This window comes from Trichechus manatus, unplaced genomic scaffold, assembly GCF_000243295.1.
Source record: "Trichechus manatus latirostris isolate Lorelei unplaced genomic scaffold, TriManLat1.0 scaffold00025, whole genome shotgun sequence".
NCBI lineage: Eukaryota > Metazoa > Chordata > Mammalia > Sirenia > Trichechidae > Trichechus > Trichechus manatus.
Genome location: NW_004443961.1, coordinates 3869348 through 3875555, shown reverse-complemented (window position 1 = coordinate 3875555; position 6208 = coordinate 3869348). Strand labels below are relative to the sequence as shown.

The following is a 6208-nucleotide window of genomic DNA, read 5'->3' as shown; positions in this document are numbered from 1 at the left end:
AATGAGCTGATGCTGAAGGTTTCGCCGCCCCCTCCGCCTCCTCCCCGTCGCCGCTGTCCGAGCACTCGCGCGTACACACCCGACTCCGGCCCTCGGCGCCCAGAAAGGTTCGTCTCCGAAAGAGCCGGAGCCCGTGGAGCGCGGCAGGCTGGAGCACCGCTGTCACCCAGCAGGCTGGCCGGGGCAGGAGGGGACCCACACGCCGGCTTTGTTGTGGAGATCCCGGTTACCTGGTAAGTGGATGCCATAGGAACTTTGCTCGCAGGCGACAGAGGGAGCGAAAGCGGGCGCTGAAGCGTGGAGGAGTGGAGACGCAAACTAGGAATCGGAGTTTGTCACTGCTGAACCCGGGCGGTTGGCGCCCCTTTATGGCTGTGCGTACCCCCCACTGCCGGATTCTCAAAAATTGCTGTGTTTATGGAGATGGATCGCAACGAGATTCAGTTGGGGTCAAGCTGCGTTCTTGACAGTTGCGAAGAGCGCTGTGTTTGCGGGAAGGAAATCAATAAGGTTTTAAAGTTCCTCAATCTGTGAGGAAGAGTTTCTGTTTTGGGTTTTTCTTTTAAACTGCAGGGGCCAGAAAGCTACCAAGTCAGGGCAAGTGATTGGACGCACGGGGTCGGTGCACACCACTCCACGTCCCCACTGCGGAGACACTTTGGAGAATTGAGAAGGGATGGGGTGACCTGAGGTCTGTCGCGCACATGCGAGACTGTTGCCTTTTCAAGTTCCACGCGTTCGTGGCGCTCCACGGCGGCAGTGGTGTCCGCTCACCTCGCCCCACCCCGCGTCCCCACTGCTCGGGGAGTCTCTGGGGTTGGGGACCCGTGTCCGTGGCGGGGACCAGCCTGGCGCCCCGCAGCCGCTGGGTCTGTGACCGCCACCCTCCCACGCCGCGATGCTCAGACACTTTCAGACGCGCACACATCCCTCCCCCCTCCCCCCAAGGTTCGTCAGCGCGCGTTTACATTTTTATGGGTCCCGACAAAACGTCAGCACTGTTTGGAAAGTGTCTCAGTCTCGGGGACTTTGTCCTGCGCGCGGCTTCAGCCCCTATAAATGACCCTGTGTGTGTTTTGAAGTTGGCTCCGCCGTTCTCTGGAAAGCGTGAGTGAGCAGCCCGTTCTTCCTAGACACACACCTTGCCCCGAGCGCCACTTCCACGTTACTCACTGGAGCTGACAAGTCACCTCGGGGATGAGGAAGTCACCCAAGTGTCTGGAAAACTTGGCTCCGGCGGATTTGTCATCCTGCGGATGATTCAGTTAGGTACCTGGAGGGAGAAACTTTGGGGAAAGTCGTTTCTGGCTTCGCGGGGCCCCTCTTTAGAATTCTGCGGGGTTTGGGAGGTGAAGGGCGAAGCGGGACCCCCCGAGGGTCGGACACTCGCGGGGTAGGGGCGCGGCTCCCTGGGTCGCGCAGCCCGGGCGTCCCCGCGGCGCTACCCTCTCGGTGGCTCGCGCGGGACGGGCTTGCACAACAGGAAGCCGTACGAGTTTGTTTTGTTTTGTTTTGCTCGCTCGCTCGCTGAGCGACCGAGGCTAGAGACCGGGGTGGTGGGGAGGGACTGGGGGGGTGGGGAGGCGCGGGGAGCGGCGCGTCCCCGCCCGCCTGCGGCCTCCGCCCCGCGACCCGCCGCGACCCCGGACCCGGCTAGAAGACCGGGAACCCATCAGGGCTGCGCTCCTCCTGCCGGGTCCCGCGCGCCTCTTCCCGATCTCCCTAACCCCCTCTCGCCTGGAGAAACCCTCGGCCCCTCTGCTTTGTGATCCTCTTGCCCGGAGCGTCTACACCCGCGGCGGGGGTGGGGTGGGAGAGTTACTTCCGGAGTCGCTGGGAGCAGCGTCCGTGGGGACGGGACTCAGGGTTGCAGCCCCTTTTGCAGAGAGGAGGGTCTGCACCCTCGTCCCCAGGCGGCTTCCTTCTCCCAGGACACCAGCATCTCTGCAGAGTGGGGGCCCAGGGACCCTGGAGTTGGTGAGGAGAGGGGAGTTCTGCACCACCTCGCAGCGGGCCAGTTCTCTTTGGGTTCTGGGAAAGAGGGATCTCAGGTATGGACTGTGAAAGCTCCACGCAGCCTTGGCGATTGCGATCAGATGAGGAAACCTAGACCCAGAGACAGCGGGGGCTGCTAGCCAGGTGTGGCCAACTCGGGACAAACTCTCAAGGTTCCCAGTTCAGAAAGCATTTCTTGGCCTGGGGCTGAACTCAAGACAAATGGTAAGTCTTCTTTCTGTACCCTCTGACAGCTTTGATGAGTCACGATTTCTCCCTGGGACTGGGAGTCAGCTGAGAGGGCTGTTTCCCTGTCTCATTCTCCACTGGACCTCCCTTTTTAGACAGAGCTAGGGAGAGAATTTTTGGTACGAAATTGTGCTGGTTTTAATCTTCTCATTTCTCCTCTCCTCTCTCCCCCTAAGTTTGCTTCCAGTGGTGATAGGTGAAGCAGGTGGGAGCCACAAAAGTTTGCAGAAAAAGGATCTGCCACAGTGAAGGTTGTTCATGAACAAAGTTCGTAGCAATTCATAGACAGGAGTGTGTGATGCTGTGTTATTTCTGCAGTTGGGAACATGCTGAAGTTTAAGGATTGCTTTTAAATGCCCTACTGTACAGTTTTTACTAGTTGTCTATGCAACCAGGCTAACTCTCACTCTGCCTTTGAAAGGGAGGGTGGGGGCATATTTTTTAGTCATTTCCAGAACACCTTTCCTTATTGGTGGTGGTCATTAGCGTTGGTGTTAATTGCCTTCCGGGGGGCTCTGATTATGGCGACCTTATGTTTAACAGAACAGATCCTTGCCAGCTCCTTATTGGTAGTTAATTCCCTTGCCTCCTTGTTAGATGACTCTGCACTCCTTAAGTATGAATAGTTAAGTAACTCTCCGTCTCCTTGGTTCACCTTAGAACAGTTTTGGGAGGACAACTTCTTTCTGATCACTTGATTCTACCCCAGGTTCTTTAAGAGCAGTCGGGTTTCAGGGATTGAATCTTTGGAGTTGGCTTACCTATTTGCTTGGGAAGAAGTGGTTATTGCTCTATATAGGAAAGTCACCTATTTTATTGATGGAACCCAGGTTCCTCCTGTTGTTGTTGGGTGCTGTTGAGATAATTTCAACTCATAGTGACCCCATGTGATAGAGTAAAACTGCCCCATAGGGTTTTCTAGACTGTGGTCTTCATGGGATCAGATCGCCTGGTCTTTCTCACTCCGAGCTGCTGGGTGGGTTTGAACTGCCAACCTTTCATTTAGCAGCCCAGTGCTTAACCACTGGGCCACTGGGGCTCATTAGGATCTACCTAGTGGGTGACGTTCCTACTGGGCCAAAATAGTCAGGATGAGGAGGTTAAATAGCATCCTATTAATGTCTTGTACCAGCCCCTGCCTTCACTTATTTGGTGGAGAGTCCCGTTGGTTCAGAAGAGGTCAGTATTCTCAGTGGTTTTTTTCTGATTGTTCCTTCCTGCTATGAAATTCAATCCGAGGATATTCTTTACACTGTTGTCACTCTCATGGTGTCGTTATTGATCTCTGGAGTTGGAATGTTCATTTGTGATTCTCGCAATGCAAAGAAGGAGCACTTCTTGAAGGAGATCATTCCGGAAGTGGCACCTTGTGCACACCCTCATCCCTGGAGAAATGATTTCCTGTGTTTCTCTAATCGTTTTCCATAGAGGGTATTATAAAGAAGGTGGAAATAAAGGATTTGTCTTTAACTTTTCCCTAAATTTTTTGGCTCATAGACTCAGTAAGGACTGAAAATAAGATATTAAAGACAAAGGGCACAGATGAAATCTACGCGATAAGAACATGTTGCCCTTCTCATTCAAGGAGGAGGAGGCATATAACAAAGTCTTTAAAATGATACTAACATGTAATTTGATTCAAAGCTGCTCAAGTTCCAAGGTTTCCTAGTTTCTCACTTAACTTCAAGCAGAGTTGACACAAAAGCCATGCTTTTTTTTGAGGTGAAATAACCCTTCAGAAAAGTACACATACTTTAAGCTTGATAGATTTTCACAAACTGAATACAATGGGGTAACTAGCATCTAGATCAAGAACTAGAACACCCTAGAAACTTGTTTCATACTCCATTCTGTCACTACCTGCCCCCAAGGGTAACTACCATCTTGACTTGTAACTGATAAATTAATGTTGCTTGCTGGACACAACAGTGTTTCAGTAGGTCAGATAATTTGGACTCCCCTTTAAAAGTGATTGGAAGAGTTTGGCTTGCAGAAATTAGATAGCCGGACGATACTTAATATGATAAACCAAACAAAAACCTCATTGTCGTCAAGTCAGTTCTGACCCATGATGACCCCGCTTGTTACAGAGGAGAACTGAGTTCCACAGGGTTTTCTTGGCTGTAACCTTTACAAAAGCAGATTGCCAGGCCTTTCTTCTGCGGTGCTGCTGAGTCGGTTGAAACCACCAACCTTTTGGTTAGTACCCGAAACCCATTGCAGTTGAGTCAATTCCAACTCACAGCGACCCTATAGGACAGAGTAGAACTGCCCCATACAGTTTCCAAGGCTGTGAATCTTTACAGAAGCAGACTGTCATATCTTAGAGCGGCTGGTGGGTTCAAACTGCTGACCTTTCAGTTAGCAGCCAAGCGCTTTAACCACTGCACCACCAGGGCTCCTTCTGGTTAGCGGATGAGTGCAAATTGCTTGTGCTACCCAGGAACCTCATAATATAGTAGCATTAAGGAAGAACACTAGCGAATCAGAAGCCATGTTTTCTCCTCAAGCGACGGTGATGCTACAGGCCTGCGTGCAGCGTGAGCCCAGTGCAGGTGGACAGAGACATTGCTGAGGCGCTGCCCCTACGACAGCCCAGAATGCAGTCGGCCGCCTCCGTCATGCCAGCAGCTCCCACAACAAGGAAGGCGTGCCTGGTCTCAGGGCTCAACTGACTGTATTGGTTGTAACACGCTTTCCGTAGGACTTGTCACTGTTCACGAGTCCGCCAAGATAAAGCTACGGAGAGTGCCTGCCTGGAAGAGCGGGATAGAGGTTCTGGGCTACTTTTTCCTATTAAAGAAAGGAACAGGCTAGGAGGAGTAGGTTAGGAACGTGCAACTGTAGTTAAACAGGTTCCATAAGCCGCAGAGCGGAGGACTCAGGATTGTGTGGTCACATCTCACTTATACTGTATTTATTCAAGGAGGAGGATGAGACACATAACATAATACATAAATATAGTCTAATAAATATGTAGTATGTAAATACATAACGATGTATTTCATTTATAATGTGTTTTTTCAGTAGAAGTGATAATTACAGTATAAAAAATACAACTGGATGAATATGTAAATGTGGCATGAAAAACCTATATATATGTATGATAAATGTAGTATGAAGAATACATACCCAGTTGCCATGGAGTCGATTCTGACTCATGGCGACCCCGTGTGTGTCAGAGTAGAACAGAGCTCCGTCGGGTTTTCGATAGCTGTGATCTTTCAGAAGTCGATCACCAGGCCTTTCTTTCAAGTTGCCTCTGGGTGGATTCGAACTGCCGACCATTCAGTTAGTAGCTGAGGGCTTAACTCTTTGCACCACCCAGGGACTCTGAAAAAAAATAGGTTAGAAATAAAAAAAGAAATATATATATATTTCTGTATATAAGGAGCCCCGGTGGTGCAGTGATTAAAGCACTCAGCTTCTAATTGAAAGGTCAGTGGTTTGAACTCACCAGCCACTCTGCAGGAGACAGATGTGGCAGTCTGCTTACAGCCTTGGAAACCCTGTGGGGCAGTTCTGTTCCATCCTATAGGATTACTATGGGTTGGAATTGACAACAGTGGGTTTGATTTTGGGTATGAATATATATATATTCATACGTATATATGTATTCACATATACATATACAAACCCACATATATATGTATATAGGGCCCTGGTGGCACAGTGGTTAGGTGTCTGACTGCTAACCAGAAGGTTGGCAGTTCAAATCTGCCAGCTGTTCCTTGGAAACCCTATGGGGCAGTTCTGCTGTCCTGTAGGGTCACTATGAGTTGGAATCAAGTCGATGGCAATGGGTTCAGGTTTATTATATGTGTGTGTGTGTGTGTGTGTGTGTGTGTGTGTGTGTGTATGTATATATATGTGTTTATACTAGTTATAGTAACCTATATATGCATATGGAGCCCTGGTGGCACAGTAGTTAGTGTTCAGCTGCTAACCAAAAGGTGGGCAGTTC

The 6208-nt window shown here is 50.2% G+C and overlaps 1 protein-coding gene across 1 annotated transcript in view; it reads left to right on the top strand.

The window, feature by feature from the left end:
• Nucleotides 1-1803: 1803 nt before the first annotated feature.
• The window catches only part of GLIS3 (GLIS family zinc finger 3), a 549271-nt gene continuing 544866 nt past the window's right edge, over nucleotides 1804-6208 (top strand). Inside the window, exon 1 of the mRNA XM_023728586.1 lies at nucleotides 1804-2220. The gene's annotated coding sequence lies outside the window, so the exon portion shown is untranslated. The remainder of the gene's footprint in view (nucleotides 2221-6208) is intronic.